General features: G+C 45.9%; 1 long non-coding RNA gene across 2 annotated transcripts in view; it reads right to left on the bottom strand.

Annotated features, from left to right (window-relative positions):
- Positions 1-892: 892 nt before the first annotated feature.
- The window catches only part of LOC148147603 (uncharacterized), a 36107-nt gene continuing 15478 nt past the window's right edge, over positions 893-21521 (bottom strand). For both annotated transcript variants that reach the window (XR_015759460.1, XR_015759461.1), the window contains exon 4: positions 893-1041. This is a non-coding gene — a long non-coding RNA (uncharacterized LOC148147603). The remainder of the gene's footprint in view (positions 1042-21521) is intronic.

The following is a 21521-nucleotide window of genomic DNA, read 5'->3' as shown; positions in this document are numbered from 1 at the left end:
AAATGAGGGAGCACAGTTCTGAGCTGAGAAGAGAAAGATTTAAAAAGGTATTGAGGGGCAACCTTTTTACACACAGAGTGGTTTGTGTGTGGAATGAGCTGCTAAAGGATGTGATGGAGGGGGTACATTTACAACATTTCAACAGCATTTGGATAAGTACATACATTGGAGGGATACAGGGCAAATGGGTCTAGTTTAGTTGGGAACATGGTCGGAGCAGACTGGATGGACCCGAGGGGCTGTTTCTGTGCTGAATGACTCTCTGAGTCTAAGTATTTACATAAATATAAGGCTACAGGTCAAGCACTGGGAAATGGGATGAGTACAAATGGATGTTTGAGGACCAGTATAGACATGATGGGTTGAAGGGCTGCTTTATGTGATGTAAAAGCTTGATGACTCAAAGTGCAAAACATTTATTTCTCTTCCTCACAGAGCCTGAGACCCATGGATTCTAACCGAAATAAATGTGATGTGTTTGCCATTTGCAGCAGCTTATTAGGAAAAATAGAACTGATAAAACATATTGTTAGTGCAGAAAGATTAGCTTTTTCAACGTATGAAAATATGAGTCAGCAGATCTGAGCAGTGCCTGACGTATACTTAAAGAGTTGTGATGATTTCACATTTTTATTTGCTTATTGTCAGATATGGGCTTGACTGGAGTTTATTGCACATCCCTCGTTTCCCTGACAACGGAGTGGGATGCTAAGTGTCATTTAAATTGTTGTGCGATTGGAATCTAAACCCAGACTGGGCAAAGATGGCAGATTTACTTCCACAGAAAACATGCAGGAAGCAGATGGATTTTTATGACAATCTGACACGAACTGATGCCAGTGTGTTCTCACTGGAATTAAATTCAAATTCTCCAACTGCTGTGAGATTAACGCTCACGTTCTCAAATTTATTAGTGCAGATATTAAGGAACATAAAATTAGTAATGTAACCACCACACAGCAATGTTCAGTCATCTTCAGGTAACATCATTGTGTTTTTCTGTTCCTTCCAAGTATCCTCTAGGCAATGAAAATGATGGACCTGAAACAGGAAATATTATCTTATCAAAAATAGATACACACAGCACCACTCCTCAATACTGACTCAAATAAAATTCCCTCTTATACTTGTTCTATGTATATCTGAAATGTAGTGTAACTTTTTTCTTTATTTTCTCTATTTTTTGTGCCTAAGATTTGTGCATGGATACTTTATACCTAAGATGGTGCCATGCGTTGGTGACATTGTAGAGTTTTACAAACCTAATTCTTCTAATTCTAATTCTCTGACAGTGTAGCAAACCATCAACAATATAATTGAACATAGTGCCATTCCTTCCAACAGTACAGCACTCCCCTTCTACTGACCCTCCGACATGCAATATTCCCCCAGCACTGACCCTCCGTCAGTACTGCACTCCCTCAGCACTGACCCTCTGACAGTGCGGCACTCCCTCAGCACTGACTCACCAACAGTGCGGCAATCCCTCAGCACTGACCCTCCAACAGTGCAGCATTCCCTCAGCACAGACCCTCGACAGTGCGGCACTTTCTCAGCACTGACCCTCCTACAGTGCAGCACTCCCTCAGCACTGACTCTCCGATAGTGCGGCACTCCCTCAGCACTGACCCTCTGACTTTGTGGCACTCCCTCAGCACAGACCCTCCGACAGTGCGGCACTCCCTCAGCACTGACCCTCTGACAGTGCGGCACTCCCTCAGCACTGACCCTCCGACAGTGCGGCACTCCCTCAGCACTGAGTCTCTGACAGTGCAGCATTCCCTCAGCACAGACTCTCTGACAGTGCAGCACTTTCTCAGCACAGACCCCCCGACAGTGCAGCACTTTCTCAGCACAGACCCTCTGACAGTTCGGCACTTTCTCAGCACTGACCCTCCTACAGTGCAGCACTCCATCAGCACTGACCCTCCTACAGTGCAGCACTCCCTCAGCACTGACTCTCCGACAGTGCGGCACTCCCTCAGCACTGACCCTCCTGACAGTGCAGCACTCCCTCAGCCCTGAACCTCCTACAGTGCAGCACTTTCTCAGCACTGACCCTCCTACAGAGCAGCACTCCCTCAGCACTGACCCTCCGACAGTGCAGCACTCCCTCAGCACTGACCCTCCGACAGTGCAGCACTCCCTCAGCACTGACCCTCCTACAGAGCAGCACTCCCTCAGCACTGACCCTCCGACAGTGCAGCACTCCCTCAGCGCTGACCCTCTGACAGTGCGGCCCTCCCTCAGCACTGACCCTCCGACAGTGCAGCACTCCCTCAGCACTGACTCTCCGACAGTGCAGCAGTCCCTCAGCGCTGACCCTCCGACAGTGCAACCCTCCCTCAGCACTGACCCTCTGACAGTGTGGCACTCCCTCAGCACTGACCCTCCGACAGTGCAGCACTCCCTCAGCACTGTCCCTCCAACAGTGCAGCACTCCCTCAGTGCTGACCCTCCGACAGTGCAGCACTCCCTCAGCACTGACTCTCCGATAGTGCGGCACTCCCTCAGCACTGACTCTCCGACAGTGCAGCACTCCCTCAGTGCTGACCCTCTGACAGTGCGGCACTCCCTCAGCACTGACCCTCCTACAGAGCAGCACTCCCTCAGCACTGACCCTCCGACAGTGCAGCACTCCCTCAGCACTGACCCTCCGACAGTGCAGCATTCCCTCAGCACTGACTCTCCGACAGTGAAGCACTCCCTCAGCACTGACCCTCCGACAGTGCAGCCCTCCCTCAGCACTGACTCTCCGACAGTGCAGCACTCCCTCAGCACTGACTCTCCGACAGTGCAGCACTCCCTCAGTACTGTCTCTCTAAAAGTGCCTCAGTATGGATGAGTTTTTCTTATGCCTTTGTGTGAGTTGAAAGTTACCAGATGTTGAAAATAATTCAGCAAATGTGTAAAGTGCTGAATGAAATCAGCAGGGTCCGTGGAGAGAGAAACAGAGTTAACATTTTTTTCGGTATAACTTTTCTTCAGAGCTGAAATGACGTCTATCAGGTTGGGCGTGTGCATAAACTCTGTCAGTGGTCTTACATTTTCTGCTGCAGGAGATGTTGAAGAAAGTCAGGGCTTGCATTCATCCCTGCTTTATGCATTGGAGATTTGGAAGGAACTTGAGATGTCATTGTTGTGCCAATGTTCTGGGTGAAATCCAACCATTGCAGAAAACGCTGTCAGGCAAGATTAGGGAGCATTCTAGGATATTTTACAAGTATATCAATGGGAAGAGAATAATAAGGAACATCATAATCACCAAGGGGTCAGTCTGTAGTGTGTGAAGCTGCAGGACATTGGTAGAGTGTTAAATTAATATTTCACATCTGTTTTCATTTGGGCAAAGGAGGATGCAAGCGCAGGATTTAAGAAGATGGACAGCAAAGTTCTTGAGCAGATTGATGTAAGAAGTAAGGAGGTATTGCATATATAAAAAGTGGACAAATCCCCAGGTTCAGCTGGGTTGTATCCCGGGTTGTTGTGGGAGATGAGGGAGGAAATTACACGGACCAAAGTTTTAAACCATCTTTAGCCGCAGGGGAGGTGTTGGAGGATTGGAGAACAGCTGATGCGGTTCCACATTTCAAGCAAGGTGGGGGAGAATAAACAGGGAATTATAGAGCAGTCAGTCTCATATCAGTGGCAGGGTAAAATAGGGGCAGAGTGGTAGACATTGTCTACATGGACTTTAGTAAGGCCTTTGACAATACTCCACATGGTAGACTGGCCCCGTAAGTTTAGGCAACAGTGAGGACTGCAAATGCTGGAGATTAGAGTTAAGATTAGAGTGGTGCTGGAAATGCACAGCAAGTCAGGCAGCATCCGAGAAGCAGGAAAGTCAACATTTCGGACAATCTTGATGAAGGGCTCCTGCCGCAACGTAGATTTTCCTGCTCCTCGGATACTGCCTGACCTGCTGTGAATTTCCAGCACCACACTAATCTTGGTCTGTAAGGTTAGATCACATGGGATCCAGAGAAAGCTAGCCAATTGGATGCAAAATTGCCTTGACTGTAGGAGATAGAGGGTGGTGGTGGAGGGCTGTTTTACCGACTGGAAGCCGGTGACCAGCAGTGTTCTGCAGGGGTCGGTGCTGGGTCCACTGTTGTTAGTCATTTATATAAATGATTTGGATGAGAATATAGGAAGCATGGTTAGTGAGTTTGCAGATGACACCAAAGTTGGTGGTGTAGTAGACAGTGAAGAAGATATCTAAGATTGCAAAGAGATCTTGGTCCAGTGGGTTGAAGAGTAGCAGATGGAGTTTAATTTGGATAAATGTGAGGTGTTGCATTTTATTAAGACAAACAAGGGTAAGACTTACACATTTAATGGTAGAGCCTTGGGTAGTGTTGTCGAACAGAGAGATCAAGGGGTTCAGGTACATCGTTCTTTCAAAGTGGCATCACAGGTAGACAAGGTGGTACAGAAGGCATTTAACACATCACCTTCATTGCTGAGACCTTTGAGTATAAGTGTTGGGATGGCATGTTGCGGATATATAGGACATTGGTGAGGCACTTTTGGAATACTGTGTACAATTCTGGTCCCCGACTACGGGAAGGATATTAATAAATTGGAAAAGGTGCACAAAAGATTTACAAGGATCTTATTGGGACTGGAGGATTTCAGTTATGAAGAGAAGATTAGATTCCCTACAGCGTAGAAACAGGCCCTTCGGCCCAACAAGTCCACACCGGCCCTCCGAAGAGCAACCCACCCAGACCAATTACCCTACATTTACCTCTGACTAATGCACCAAACACTACAGGCAATTTAGCATGGCCAATTCACGTAACCTGCACATCTTTGGATTGTGGGAGGAAACCAGAGCACCACTCAGACATGGGAAGAATGTGCAAACTCCACACAGGCAGCCACCCAAGGTTGGAATTGACCCTGGGACCCTGGTGCTGTGAGGCAGCAGTGCTAACCACTGTGCCACCATGCCATGGGGTTGAGACATTTTTCACTGGAGCATATGGGGTTGAGGGGTGACCTTGCAGAGATTTATAAAATAATTGGGACAAGATAAGGTGAATTGTAAAGGTCTTTTCTATAAGGTAGGGCAGTTCAAAACTAGAGGGCATCATTTTAAGGTGAACAGGAGAAACATTCAAAAAGGACTTGAGGGGCAATGTTTTCACACACAGAATGGTTCATGGATGGTATGAATTGCAAGAGGAAGTGATAGATGTGGGTACATTGACAACATTTAAAAAACATTGGACAAGTACATGAATAAGAAAGGTTGAGAGAGATATGGGCCAAACGCAGGCAAATGGGACTGATTAGTTTAGTTTGGGAAACCTAGTCAGCATGAACAAGTTGGACTGAAGGGTGTGTTTCCATGCAGTATGAGTTTATGACTCAATGCTCTGAGAAATGGAGTTCCAGGATGTTGACCCAATGACAGTGAAGGAATGGAGGTATATTTTCAAGTCAGGATGGTGAGTGGCTTGGAGGGGAACTTGCAAGGGGTGGTGTTCCCATGTATCTGCTGCCCTTGTCTTTCTAGATGGAAGTGTTTGTGGTACTGGAAGGTGCTGTCTAAGGATTTTTAGTGATTTTCTACATTACTATTATCACCACGGTGCTGGTAAAATATCCTATAAACTGCATTCAAAAAATAGCAGGGGAGGTTTTTGGTGTCCTTGTGAACATTGTCCAACAGCAAACACTATAATCGGATCAACTGTCCACCTGATCAGGTTGCTGCGTGCGGGATCTTGCTGTCCCTGACTTGGCTGCCTTACTTGGATGCCTACAGTACAGGACTGACTCCCCTTCAAAAAGGTTTTAATGACTGTTAGGTCCTCTGTAGCTTCCTGCAGATGTGAAAGATGCTTTTTGGATTAGCTCTTTCTCAAATGACAGTCCCCAGCCCCCACAACTCCCCCAAGGAGCCCTATTACGACGTGGCTAACAGGAGATGGTCCCATTTCTGTGGGTGCATTGACTACACAATGGATTGCCATGGCCCCGGAAGGTTTTTAGAAGTAGATTCCCGACAGTGTGGAAACAGGCCCTTCGACACACAAGTCCACACCTACCCTCCAAAAAGTAACCCATCCAGACCCATTCACCAAACTCTTTTTACCCCTGACGAATGCACCTAAACTACACATCACTGAACACTATGGGCAATTTAGCAAGTCAAATTCACCTAACCTGCACAGCCCTGAACACTATGGGTAATTTAGCAAGGCCAATTCACCTAACCTACACATCCCTGAACACTACGGGCAATTTACCAAGGCCAATTCACCATAACCTGCACATTCCTGAACACTATGGGTAATTTAGCAAGGCCAATTCACCTAAACCTGCACATCCTTGAACACTAGGGGTAATTTAACACGGTCAATTCACCCTAACCTATATATCCCTGAACACTATGGGTAATTTAGCAAGGCCAATTCACCTAACCTGCACATCCCTGAACACTATGGGCAATTTAGCAAGGCCAATTCGCCTAACGTACACATCCCTGAACACTATGGACATTTTTGCATGGCCAATTCACCTAACCTACACATCCCTGAACACTATGGGCAATTTAGCGAGGTCAGTTCACCTAACCTACACATCTTCGGGTTGTGGGAGGAAACCGGAGTACCCGAAGGAAACCCACACAGACACAGGGAGAATGTGCAAACTCCACACAGACAGTTGCCCAAGTCTGAAATCGAACCCAGGTCCCTGGCGCTGTGAGGCAGTGGTGCTAACCACTGTGCCACCATGCCACCCTGATAACATGCAGAATGCCCCAATCCTCTCAGTATTAGTTGGAGAGGAGCTAAGAATACTCACAGATTTAAAATCAGTGGTTCTGATGAAATTTGTCTTTATTCTTCAGCTTTTAAAGTATACAGACCCCTACCCAGAATTATTTTCTATGTGCTCCTAACACCAAGTGGGAATTAATGCAATAAATCCGGAACAATTTTTAGACTTCACACTGCTCCCCGAATCCCAACCACGCAATCAATTTTCATGGCTATTTTGGAACCAATCTGACACTTCATGAAATTTAATGTGTGAGGCAGAATTTAATACCAGCTGGTGTTCTGCTTGAAATCCTGCCTGTGTTTATGGAAGAACCAAAGAAAGGCAAATTGAGAGGCAGGTATTGGGGTCACGATCTCAATCTGCTCTGTTAGACATGGAAACCAGCCGTTCGAGTGCAGCTTGATGGAGATCAGGCAAAACAAAATCAAATAGCTGTAGAATATGTTTGAGGGGCTGAATGACCTCCTCTTGTTCCTACGTTTTTTGCATTCTTTCATGAACCTTTCCCAGGGACCAGAGCAATTCCTGTCTCTTAATGTGTGTGTGTGCGCGAAAGAGAGAGAGAGAACGGACAGAAAAGAGAAATCCAAGATTAAACATAAAATAGTCTCACCATGTTACATGTGATAACTGGAGCTGATCAGATGAGATAAATAAGAACTGACAATGATTGTGGAATATTGACATATTTCTTTGGCAGAAAATTCAAAAACTCAGTACACGGGGTCATGACCTATGATGTGTAAGTGCCAGATTTGGCTCTGACTCAGAAGATCATGAGCTCATATAACCATAGAATCCCTACTTTAAATTGGAAAGGGTGCAGAAAAGACTGACAAGGATATTACTGAGACTGGAGGGTTTGAGTTATATGGGGAGGCCAGATAGGCTGGGACTTTTTTTAGTGTCAAGATTAGAGTGATGCTGGAAAGGCGCAATGGGTCAGGCAGCATCCAAGGAGCAGGAAAAGCGATGTTTCGGGGCAAAAGCCCTTCATCAGGAAAAAGACTGGGAGCTTCTGGGATGGAGAGATAAATGGGAGGGGGAGGTGGTGTGGGGCTGGGGAGAAGGTAGCTGAGAGTGTGATAGGTGGATGGGGATGGGTTGAAGGTGATAGGTCGGAGTGGAGAGTGGAGCGGATAGGTGGGAGGGGTAGGATAGGTCATGAGGATGGTGTTAGCTGGAAGGTTGGAACTGGGGTAAGATGGGGGGGGAGGGGAAATGAGGAAACTGGTGAAGTCCACATTGATGCCCTGGGGTTGAGGTGTTCCGAGGTAGAAGATGAGGCGTTCTTCCTCCAGGCGTCGTGTGGTGAGGGAGCGGTGGTGGAGGAGGCCCAGGACCTGCATGTCCTCTGCAGAGTGGGAGGGGGAGTTGAAATGTTGGGCTGCAGGGCAGAGGGGTTGGTTGGTACGGGTGTCCCGGAGATGTTCCCTAAAGCGCTCTGCAAGAAGGCGTCCAGTCTCCTCAATGTAGAGGAGACAGTATCGGGAGCAACGGATACAATAAATAATATTTGTGGATGTGCAGGTAAAACTTTGATGGATGTGGAAGGCTCCTTTGGGCCTTGGATGGAGGTGAGGGAGGAGGTGTGGGCGCAGGTTTTGCAATTCCTGCGGTGGCAGGGGAGGGTGCCAGGAAGGGAGGGTGGGATGTTGGGGGGCGTGGATCTGACCAGGTAGTCATGGAGAGAATGGGCTTTGCGGAAAGCGGATAGGGGTGGGGAGGGAAATATATCCCTGGTTTGTAGGTGACGTTTTTTAGTGGAGTGTTGGAAGTTGAGGGTTGACATTGTAGAAGTTTATAAAATCACGAGGGCATGGATAAGGTGAATAGCCAAGGTCTTTTTCCTACGGTAAGGGAGTTCAAACTAGAGGGCATAGGTTTAAGATGAAAGGGACGACTTTGTCACAGAGAGGGTAGATGCAGGTATAGATACAACATTTAAAAAAACAGTTGGACAGGTGCACGAACAGGGGAGGTTAGAGGGATATGTGCCAAACACAGGAAATGGATTCAGTTTATTTTCTGAAACCCCAGCATGGACAAGTTGGACAAAGAGTCTGTTTTCATGCTCTATGACTCTACACTGCAGAAAGGGACCATTTGGCCCATCAGGTTTGCACCAACCCTACAAAGAGTTACAGGATTTTGACCCAGTGACAGTGAAGGAATCGTGATATATTCCCAAGATGAGGATGGTGAGAGGGCTGGAGGGGAACCTGGGGTGGTGTTCTCATGTATTTGCTACTTTTGTCTTCTCGACGGAAGAGGTCATGAATTTGGAAGGTGTTACCTGAGGATCTTTGGTAAATTTCTGCAGTGCATCTTGTAGATGGTACATATGCCGCTACTATGTGCCACTAGTGATAGGGAAGTGAACGTTGAAGGTGGTGGATGGTGTGCCAATCAAACGGACTGCTTTATCCTGGATGGTGTCAAATTTATTGAGTGTTGTTGGAACTGTACTGATCCAGACAAGTGGGGAGATTGCATCCCCCTCCTGATTGTGCCTTGTAGATGGTGGGCAAGCTTTGGGACATTAGGAGATTAAATGTAAGAGGAGGTTGGACATGATATGGATTAAATTGGTGATGAGAGAGGATATAGGGGAAAATTGTCAAAATGACAAGAGAGTCAGAAACCAGATGATCAGAGAATCAAAAGAGATTTGGGGATATTTTTCACGTCGCAAATTGTTGGCTCCAAAAAGATGGTGGAAGCAGTTATAATTTTCAAATGGGAATTGAATAAATATTCGAAGCATGAAAACATGAGGAGCGAGCCAGGGAAGTTGGAAAGCCTTGCACTCAAAGAGCCAGCATTGGCACAATGGAACAAATGGCCTCCTTCTGCACTGAGATTCTAGGACACTATGAATCACAGTGTTCTCTGACTTGTACTGTTGATGCAGCAATGTTCTCTGGATTTAATGCGAGTTCTTTCACAAAGCTCAACTAACAAGAATCAGGAATGTTAAACATAAATCTCTGGAGCAGGTGAGACTTGAGCACAGACCTCCCGGCTCAAAGGCAGGGAGACTATCACTTTTCCAGCAGGAAAGGTGTTCTGATTACAGTTTGAGACCCTGATATTTTAGCAGTGTTATTAACCATTAATTCCGAAATGGACTTTTGCAAATAGAACTGTTGCAATGACAAATGAATGCAGATGTAAATTCGGTAGGTGTCCGGTGAAAGTTCTGTGTGGGACCTCCAATGGGATATAACACCTTAAAGTATCAAAGAAACTTCAAACAGAGAGAGAGAATATCTTAAAAGAACAAGAGTTTGATGACACCCTGCTCACCAACTAGCTACCTCTGCTGATTATGTCGCAAAGTTCAGACACATTTTCTGCTTTGAAAGATAGACCAGGAAAGGGGTTAAAAGGTCAGTTACAACTTTACTGGAATGTGCCAGTATTTCTGGGAATAATGGCCATGTCTCATTCAAGGCCAGTTTTGTGTCATAAAGTGTATGTCAAATGTTGTTGAAAATATAAATAATTGTTGAAAACTTTATTTATGGAATGTGGACATCATTGACCGGTGTCCATTCCTAATTGCCCAGAGAACAGTCACTCGTCAATCAGCTTATTGTAGGCCAGACCAGGCAAGGATGGCAGATTTCCTTCCCTGAAGGGCATTAGTGAACAGATGGGTTTAATGGCAACTAACAGCAGTTTGGTGGTCATCATCAGACTCTTAATTTCTGCTTTTTATCAAACTTAAATTCCACCAGCTGCCATCGTGGGTTTCCCAAAATATCATCTCGGTTTCTGGATAATTTAGTGATACCATCACTAAGCCATTGCCCTGACAGGCAGAAAAGAGAGGACAGGTCATCCCATTAATTTGGCCTGGGATTACTGCTGGCTGTGGAACACAATGGTCCTTATTATGTCACTCAGTAAAACCATGGCTCGTCTTTAGTATTCTCAACTCCCTCCATGACCTCCACCCTTCTCAATCTCCATGTCCTCCTTCAGCACCTACACACCCCGGAATATTGGTGCACCTCCTTGATTCAGTTATTTTGATTTGATTTGAGATCTATTCACACTATTTGTACCTATCAGTGGACACTCTTAATTACTTGGAATTATCTTGCCATTATCTCTCCGCCCATATATATTCTGTGCCTGTGCGCTTCCCTCCACTTCACCTGACAAAGGAGCAGTGCTCTGAAAGCTCATGATTTCAAATAAACCGGTTGGATTATAATCTAGTGTTGTGTGGCTTCTGACTCTCACCACCCCAGTCCAACACCAGCACCTCAACATCCTGATTTGATTTTAGTCACTTCTCCATCAGTGATTGTTCCTGCTGCTGCCTGAGCCTTTATGTTCTGGACTTTCTTCCACAAACTTCTCAGAATCTATCCTCCTTTAAGACTCTCCATAAAACTCACCTCTCTCTGGCAGCCACTGTGGGAGTTTGTTCTGATATATTATGAATCTCACTGTCAAAATGTAGTTCATTCAAGTACCAGTGACCCACTTTGGGGTGTTTTATAATGTCAAAGCCGCTATACAATGCAATATTTTGTTGTTGCAGGGTTCTGTAAAGTTAAAATGAGAATGAGAGTAGAACAGTCAGAACCTGCTGTGCTGCTATATGAATGACCGTGGGCGGCACGGTGGCACAGTGGTTAGCACTGCTGCCTCACAGCGCCAGCGACCCGGGTTCAACTCCCGCCTCAGGCGACTCTCTGTGTGGAGTTTGCACATTCTCCCCGTGTCTGCGTGGGTTTCCTCCGGGTGCTCCGGTTTCCTGCCACAATTCAAAAATGTGCAGGTTAGGTGAATTGGCCATGCTAAATTGCCCGTAGTGTTTGGCGAAGGGGTAAAGGTAGGAGTATGGGTCTGGGTGGTATACGCTTCGGCGGGTCGGTGTGGACTTGTTGGGCCGAAGGGCCTGTTTCCACACTGTAAGTAATCTAAAAGTAATCTAATCTAAACCGTGACATTAGGGACATTATAAAAACCAAGTGTTGAATTGGCACCTTGAGAAATCTCGGGGATCTTTAGAATTCTGGGTCTCTCCTATTCTCCCCCTCTCTGCTTCCCTCACTTGTGAAACACAAACTTCATTCCTGAGGGAGCTGTGTTGTGAAATGACCTGCTTCCTCTGGAGGTGTGTTACTTTCTGCTCTGCCAGAACACTGCTCATGTGCTGCTGAGACCCAGGGTGGATTTTCTTTAATCACACACCCTTGCTGTTCTGAGTAATTCTTTTCAGTGACTCATTCTTGGAGGGAGATGTTGTTTGGCAGAGACACAATCGTTAAAGGTTGGCTTCCTGAGGGCAGCGACGTTTAGTTGACTGTCAATTTCTCCTGACTTCACACGGGCTAACGAGGGACTGTAAAATGTTGGATCAGGAAAAATTGTGGGAGGAATTGAAGAGTAATTAGGAAGGGAGTGTTTGCCTTTTTGCTGGATAAGTAAAATTTCACAAACCAAAGACAGTTCTTTTTCTGATTACACCATGTGGACCAAGGAGTAGGAAAAGACTTGCATTTATATGACACCGTTCACATCCTCAGGTGATTCCCAAAGCCAATGACGTGCTTTCTTGAAGTTGTAATGTTGGAAACAGGGCAATCAATTTCCTGCAAGCAACGAGGTGATAGTAACCAGATTACCTTTTTCATTTCAGCAATATTGACTTAATGCTAATTAATGGCCAGGCCACTGTGGAAAAAATACACCTGCTAGTCTTTGAAGCAGTGCTGTGGGATCTTTTATTTTCACTTGGGAGGCAGACAGAGCTTCAGTTTAACATTATTATCCAAAAGGGAACACCCCTGACAGTGAAGCACTCTCTCAGCCCCACTCTACAGCGCCAACTTAGACAGTCAGGTGGGAGAAAGTGAGGTCTGCAGATGCCGGAGATCAGTGTTGAGAGTGTGTTGCTGGAAAAGCACAGCAGGTCAGGCAGCATCCGAGGAACAGGAGAATAAACGTTTCGGGCCAGAGCCCTTCATCAGGAATGAGGCTGAGAGCCTGCAGGGTGGAGAGATAAATGGGAGGGGGTTGGGGCTGGGGGGAAGGCATCTGAGAGTGTAATAGATGGATGGAGTTGGGGGTAAAGGTGATAGGTCAGAAAGGAGGGTGGAGCGGATAGGTGGGAAGGAAGATTGACAGGTAGGACAGGTCATGGGGATGGTGTTGAGCTGGAAGGTTGGAACTGGGATAAGGTTGGGAGGGACTTCACCAGTTTCCTCATTTATCCTCCCCCCACCTTATGCATAGTGTTCAGGGATGTGCAGGCTGTGTGTGTTAGTCAAGGGAAATGCAGGGTTACAGGGATGGGGATGTTGGGTATGGGCCGCATATTCTTTGGAGGATTGGTGCAGACTCAATGGGCCGAATGGACCCTTTCCATTTTGTAGAGATCCTCTGGTTCTGTAATTCTATGGGGTGTGTGGAGTGCTCTTAAATGAACAACCTTGTCACCCCAAGAAGCTGCAGTGTTACCCACTCAGATAATGAGGAGTGTAGAGAAAGAAGGAGCTGGAGAGCAGTACCGGCCTTTGACAGCACATCTGTAACACCATCCTCCCTCTCCAATAGCTCACTGTACCATCAGTGCCATGATCTCAGACAGTATCAGCCAGAGAGTGACTCTTGTCCAGTTTAATACATATTATTTGCTGTTCACAGTGCAGACTGCTTTAATGAAACATAGAAACATAGAAAATCAGAGCAGTCAAAGGCCATTCGGCCCTTCTGGTCTGTTGCACCATTCAATATGATCATGGCTGATCATCCAACTCACCGCCATGTTCCCACTTTCTCCCCATACCCATTGATGCCTTTAAAGTGTAAAATCTGGGTTGAAGGTTGGGCGGGGATGACCTGGGGGAAGGGAGGCTGGGGGTGAGGGGGAAGATGAGGTGGTAGGTTCGGCCATACTTGATTTGATTGACCCAGTCTTGCTGCAGCCCCGGAAAGAGGTCCTTCCCAGAGTCAGGGGAACATATCCAAAGAGAGCGGGGATATGCCTGCAAACCCTCCCCATTCCTATGCCCCACCTCTGCGAGTTTCTCCCCAACCCTGCCTGGTTCCCCCTCGCCCCTGAATGGTTCGTCTCCTCCCTTGTCTGTCTACCCTCTCCCCTGCCTGCCCCACGCTAACCACACAGAGGGTGGTTAGTGTGGGGAATGAACTACCAGAGGAAGTGGTAGATGCAGTTACAATGATTAAAAGACATCTGGAAAAGTACAGGGATAGGAAAGGTTTGGAGGGACATGGACCAAACGCAGACAAATGGCACCAGTTCAGTTTGCACACATGGTTAGTGTGGATGAGTTGGACTGAAGGATCTGTTTCTGTGCTGTATGTCTCTATGCTGCCCCCATCCCTGCCTGTTGCCCACTCTTCCCTGTCTTTTAACCCCCAGCCTTGTGTGTTCTCCTCTACTCACAGTAAAAAATAACAGCAATAAAACCAGTAACACTGGGAAATGAAGTGGGTAGTTGTTCTGGAGCACTGATCCAAAGTATATAAAACAGGTCAGAGCAGTCTGTGTCGTTAACAGATTTCACTGGTTATTCCTTCTGGGGTCTCCCTCCCCATGGTCACTTATTGCTCATCAACCTGGTTCCCACAATAAACACTTCATTTCAGGGAATATTCCCCGTGCCCTCTTTCCTCCCTCCCCCTGTTGTGCTTGCCTCAAACCCAGTCCATTTCAAACTCTTCCCAGCTTTGATGGAAGGATTTTTCAGTTGGAACATTGACCTGAAAATTGTGGAGGAATGAACCATTTGTAACTCCCTCCCCATTCCCCAACCTTCCTGGAAGGGAAATGGCTGGAAGCTAACGCATCCATTGGATTTTAACATGCTCCATTTGACGTTTATTTATTTTTCGCCCTCTGGTGGGTTAGCTGTTGAATCTGATTTTCCCTCCAGCACTCTGCCACCCCCCAATTTCATGGGAATGAGCCCCGGGAGTGGGAGGAGACTACAGTCACTCATATTCCCTACTCCCAGCCCAAATAATACCCATGAGGGGCATGTAATATTCACCTAATTAACACCCTCACCACACATGCTGCCTCATTCATGCGCATTTTGTGTGTATATTTCAGATTTATAACATTTCCAATATTTTTCTTTTTGCATTGGAAAGTAAGTTGAATTTATTCTTGGACTCGTTAGCTTTTTTTAGCTTCAGGTTGACTGTGATGAATTAAACAGCCTCACTCTGAGTTTGTGAGAGAGCTGTCAGTCTGAGTAATTTCATCATTGAGGCAGTTCAGTTTCAGAATATTCACCTTCTTTGTAAAAGCAGCCAACGCATGGCTCTGAAGATGCAGGGTTTTGGATGCGATGGCAATCTCTGATTATTCCAAAGGATTGTGGGATTGTCTGGATCCTGATTGGCTGTGGGTACAGTGGGTGTCTCGCTTAGCCTCACCACCAGAGAATGTGTGCCACAGCCCAGTCCAGGGTCTTGAAGTGTAGGGGGAGGTGGTGGCACAGTGGTTATGTCAGTGGCTTGTCATCTGGGGCATGAGATCAAATCTCACCGTGGCAAAGTCCAAAGATGTGCAGGTTAGGTGAATTGGCCATGCTAAATTGCTCATAGTGTCCAGGGATGTATAAGCTGGATGCATTCGCTATGGTAAACAGAGGTTGTCAAGGGTAGGCGAGTAGTTGAATCTGGGTGGGCTGTTCTTTGAAGGTCATTGTGAACTCAATTGGCCAAATGGCCTTCTTCCACATGGGGTGGCACGGTGGCTCAGTGGTTAGCACTGCTGCCTCACAGCATCAGCAACCCAGGTTCGATTCCAGCCTAGGCCAACTGTCTGTGTGGAGTTTGCACATTCTCCCCATGTCTGCGTGGATTTCCTCCAGGTGCTCCGGTTTCCTCCCACAATCCAAAGATGTGCAGGTTAGGTGGACTGACCATGCTATATTGCCCATAATGTTAGGTGCATTAGTTAGGGGGAATGGGTCTGGGTGGGTTACTCTTTGGAGGGTCGATGTGGATTTGTGCTGAACGGCCTGTTTCCACACTGTAAGGAATCTAATCTAAAGATTCCATGGCAGGTGATACAATTTGAATTTGATATATGTTGAAAACTGGCTTCATGATGACCATGTAACCACTGTTCATAAAAACCTACCTGGTTCACTAATGGCTTTTAGGGAAGGAAATCTACCATTTTTACCTGGTCTGAGCTACATGTGACTTTAGACCCACAGCAATGTGGTTGACTCTTAACTGGCCTGGAATGGGCCAGTGCTGCAGTACTGAAGGAGTGCTGCACAGCTGGCAGTGCTGTCTTCAGATATGACAAAGGATCTCATGCAGGAGAAGGAGGGCAGGATACTGTTGTCCTGGGCAAATGTCTATCCATGAACCATTGCCTGTCTTCACCGTTCACTCTACCGTGGCCATTTGTAGGATCAGGTGCAGTTTCCTTTCATCACAAAATCTGACTTACTTAGTTTCAGGAAGCTCTGACAGTGCTGCACTCCCCAGTGACTGGAATGTAAGTCTTTTTTTTTATCCAGGACCTTGCGAAACTATGAACCCTCAACCTTTTGACTTCAAGGGGTCCAGAAATGGCAAATGGAGTTTAATATAGATTAATGTGAGGCCTTGCAGTTTGGAAAGTCAAATCAAGGTAGGGGTTTCATGGTGAATGGTAGGGCCTTAAGGAGTGTCGTGGAACAGAGGGATCTTGGAGTTCAGGTGTTTGTTCTCTTAAACTAGAGTCACAACTAGACAGGTCAGTGAAGAAGGCTTTTGGAACACTGGCCTTCATCAGTCAGGGCATTGAGTATAAAAGTTGGGAAGTTATGTTGCAGTTGTACAGGATGTTGGTGAGGCTGCACTTGGAGTATTGTGTTCAGTTTTGGTCACCTTGCTAAAGGAAGGATGTTATTAAACTGGAAAGAGTGCAGTCGAAATTTACAAGGACGTTGCCTTGGTTCAATGGTCTGAGTTATAGGGAGAGGTTGGACAAGCTAGGACATTTTTCTTTAGAGCGAAGGAGACTGAGGGGGGATCTTATAGAGGTGTATAAGATCATGAGAGGCATGGATAGGGTGAATAAACTCAGTATATTTTCCAAGGTTGTGGAATCGAAGACTAGAGGGCATCAGTTTAAGGTTAGAGGGGAAAGAATAAAAGGGAACCTGAGGGGCAACCGTTTTACACAGAGGGTGGTGCGCATGTGGAATGAGCTGCCAGTGGAAGTGGTTGAGGCAGGTACATTAATAACATTTAAAAGGCATATGGTCAAACACATCGATTGGAAAGGTTTGGAAGGATATGGGCCAGGTACAGGGAAATGGAGTTAGCGTGGAGGGACATTTTGGTTGGCATTAACCAGTTGGGGCCAAAGAGCCTGTCTCTGTGCTGTCTCTGTGACCATACAACTGAGTTATAGGGCCACGTGAAGTTCAAAAGAAAATCCTGCGTATGCTAGAAATCAAAAATTAAAATATAACTATAAAGGTAGGAAAACCTCCAATGAGAGGCAATCTACCCACCACCCCTTGTCATTCAGTGGTGTTACCATCACTGAATCTACCATTATTAGCATCTTGGAGGTTATTTTTGGCCAGAAATTCAACTGGACTCACCATATATATATTATATATAGTGGCTACAAGAGCAGGTCGGAGGCTAGGAATTCTGCAGTGAGTAACTCATCTCCTGACTCCCCAAAGCCTGTCCACTGTCTACAAGGCACTGTAATGGAATACTAAATAAAAATACCAAAAGAACTGCCAAACTGAAACCTCAGCTGGTCCGGCAGCATCTGTGGAGAGAAATCAGAGTTAACGTTTCGGGTCCAGTGACTCTTTTTCAGAGTCATGTGATTAAAATACTCCCCACTTGCCTGGATGGGTGCAACTCCAACAACACTCCGGAAGTTTGACACCATCCAGGACAAAGCAGCCCACTTGATTGGCATCACATCCACATCCTCCTCCACCACCAAACCGTTACCACCCATGTCTGGAGGAAGCACGCCTCATATTCCGCCTTGGGGACCCTACAACCACATGGGATCAATGTGGATTTCAAAAGCTTACTCATTTCCCCTCCCCCCCACATTATCCCAGTCCCAAGCCTCCAACTTGGCACCGTCCTCCGGACCTGTCCATCACTTCCCCCTCTGAACCAATCATCTTCTGCCTCACCTTCATCCACCTATCCCATTCTCAGCTACCTTCCCCCCAGCCCCACCCCCGTCCCATTTATCTGTCAGCGCCCCCGGCCCACAAGCCTCATTCCTGATGAAGGGCTGATGCCTGAAACGCTGATTCTCCTGCTCCTCGGATGCTGCCTGACCTGCTGTGCTTTACCAGCATCACACTCTCAACTCTGATCGCCAGCATCTGCAGTCCTCACTTTCTCCAGGGAATATAGCCATTGCTGATCCAGTCTGTATCCATATGCCAGTCCTGTCATAACAGGAATCAGTCTGATTGTCACAATCAGAATCAGTCTCACTTGAATGTGATTACTAACTTGTACCAAATTAACAACATTATTTCAATGTGCATTTGTGTTGGGGGGAATTAATTATTTCCCTTGGAGTAATTCAGAGAAGATTCACTAGGTTGATCCCTGGTTTGGAGGGATTGTCTGATGAGCAAAGATTAAACAGGTTGGGACACAACTCTCTGGAGTTTAGAACAATGAAAGGTGATCTCATTGAAACATTTAGGATTCTTAAAGGGCTGGACAGGGTCAATATTGAGAGTATGTTTCCCCTCACGGCAGAGTTGAGGACCAGAAGGCATGCTCTCAGAATAAAGGAGTACCAAATGTGAAGGAATTTCTTCTCTCAGAAGATTTTGAGTCTTTGAAACTCCTTGCCACAGAGACCTGGCAAGGGAATGGTGACAGTTCTTGAGGCTGAGATATTGAAGCTGAGATAAATAGTTTCTTGATCAGTCGAGTATTCAAATGTTAACAAGAACAAAGAACAATACAGTCCAGGAACAGACCCTTCGGCCCTCCAAGCCTGCACTGACACATTTTACCCTTCCACACTAAAACTGTCTTCCCTTACAGGATCCCTATCCCTCTATTTCCTTCCTATTCATGTATTTGTCCAGGTGCTTTGTGAATGCTGCTATTGTGTCTGCTTCCACCCCTTCCTCTGGCAGCATGATCCAGGCACTCACCACCCTTTGTGGGAAAAAAGGGAAGGAAACTGCCATCCTTATCTGATCTGACCTATATGTGACTCCCGACCCACAGTGACGTGTTTGACTCTTAACTGCCCTCTGGGCAATTAGAGATGGGCAGGAAATGCTGGCCAAGCCGGTGATGACCACATCCTGTGAATGAATACAATATTACCAAGAAACAGATATAACAACATGGAAAGCAGTAAGTTACTACACAGTAGCCAGTAATTCAATTTATAATTTGTTGAAGAATTCATTGCAGTATTATGAAAATACAGAGCTAGTAAAGCAGTCAAATAAAGGATAGACTGCAATACTGCTGTATAACAATGTCTAGCAATCTTTACAAGAATACAAAATTCAAGATCAGCAACGTTGAAATGTGACAGATTGAAAATAGTTTTAAAGTAATAAGATTAATCAGAATATTGGAAGAAAGACAATATTCCTCAGCAGATTAAAGATCAGCAAACAACGATAGAGAACACAAGCTTGGCTTTAATGTAGGTCAGATCCTAACATACAGTAATACCTCAAGACCAAGCACGAAGACTGAAGCTGAGCAAGGGAACACATTGTTATATTCAATGGGTCCAACTGTAGATGATATTATTAATAGATACAAATAAATGCAGTTGAAGTTTACCTAAAAGCTTTTGGTGATTACTTCAATTTAAGAACACATAAAAATCTTGAAATAGTTCAGTTTGCAGGAGAGTTTACAGACAATTTCACTAATGACCTGCACAGATTAGTGACAGACTGTAAATGTGGAGCTCTGAAAACAGTGTTCACAAGGGGCAGAATTATTTTGAAATTCTTGATGTTTTCACAGTTGAAGGAAGATATAACTTTGGAGAAAATTATTCAAATAATGTTGTAAGCAGATGATAGAAAGACTCCAAGAGGAAGAAACTAACACTACCTCCAGGTGGTAACAAAGTCTATAACTTTGTAAGATGTGGACACGTTAGAGAGGTATATGACAAGCCTACCCAGAGAACAGAACAGGGTTAATGCTAAAAGGATGCTTCCAGTTGTGGGAAAGACTTGAACTCTGGGACATAATTTAGAAATAAAGGATGGAGGTGAGGAGGAATTTCTCCACTCAGAGTCGTGAGTGTTTGGAACTCTTTTCCCAGAGAGTAGTGGAGGCTAGGTCAATGGCTACTCTAAGGCAAAGGTGATAAACAAAGGGTTGAAAGGTTACTGGGATAGCAGGAATGTAGACAAATCAGATCAACCACGGCCTTATTAAATAATGGAGCAGGCTAAAGTGGCTGAATGGCCTACTCCTGTTCCTAATTTGTTCATGCGTTTGTAGAGTGAATTGAATTGAATTTATTGTCACGTGTACCGAGGCACAGTGAAGCGAGCTCATCGGTTGAAATTGAATTGAAGCATAGACCAAGGAGAGCCATGTCATGTGTGCTAACTAACTGCACCTCCCTGTCCACCCATTCAAAGGTAATATAACAAGAATGTATTGCTAAACTGAAGGCAAGCAGGCATGACAGATGATAATTAAAATAGACAGCACTTGGAGGAAAGCAAGCCAGCTGTCTATACAATCATCTCTTCTCTGGTCTAATTGCATGTTGTGTAAGAGCAGTAGCTCCTGGGGTATCTGGTGCCTTCCATATTCAGGAATAAAAAGGGACTGACTTGCTTCCCCTACAGCCACAATGATCTCAGACTTGACGCGACAATTTGTGAATGGTACCATCGACCCATCGTGGAGTCACACAGACAGTGATGGTGTATGGAGCAATGAGCTCACCCTCAGTGTTACTCTCAGTTGGAAGATGTCTCAAACTGCTTTCCAGTAAAACAAAAACTCACTGTTCTAATGCAGCAGTCAGATTACACCCGGTGAGCTCATACAAACAACAATATGAGAACAGCCAGAGAATCTGTCTGGCTGATACTGAGGGATAGGAGAACGTGAGGACCGCAGATGTTGGAGATCAGAGTCAAAAAGTGTGGCACTGGAAAAGCACAGCAGGTCAGGCAGCATTTGATGAACAGGAGCGTCCAAGTTTCGAGCGTGAGCCCTGCATTAGGTATGCTCCTTGGATGCTGCCTGACTGGCTGTGCTTTTCCAGCACCACACTTTTTGACTCTGGAACTGAGGGGTCCCAACAGACTGGTCCTGATCACCCATCTTGGTTAAAGGACTGAGTATTTCTGGATTTGCTTGGCCACCCAGGGTAGCAGAAGATTGGATAGCAATCGAACACATCACCTGCATTGCTGCCCCTCCAGAGGGGAAGCGCTCCCTCAGTACTGCATGACATTGGCTGCAGCGGGTTTATGCTCAGGTTTCTGGAGTATGAATTAAACACCTTGTGTTCCTCTTCTGAGGTGAGTGTGTGACTCATGGAGCCAGGACTGACACAGCAATACCATGGCACCCACCTAAGATCAACTATCCAGGCCTCGATTGCTGGGAAGGCTGTTTTGTGTAGCTTAAGTGAACATAGTGCTTGCCACAAAGTAGTGAAATTGGTGTTGATGCGATAATTTCACCGCACGAGCAATCCTAGGGTG

This window comes from Chiloscyllium plagiosum, unplaced genomic scaffold (genome assembly GCF_037043375.1).
Source record: "Chiloscyllium plagiosum isolate Xiang-an unplaced genomic scaffold, Cpla_swu_hap1 HiC_scaffold_15, whole genome shotgun sequence".
NCBI lineage: Eukaryota > Metazoa > Chordata > Chondrichthyes > Orectolobiformes > Hemiscylliidae > Chiloscyllium > Chiloscyllium plagiosum.
This window is presented reverse-complemented; position numbering and strand designations above follow the sequence as displayed.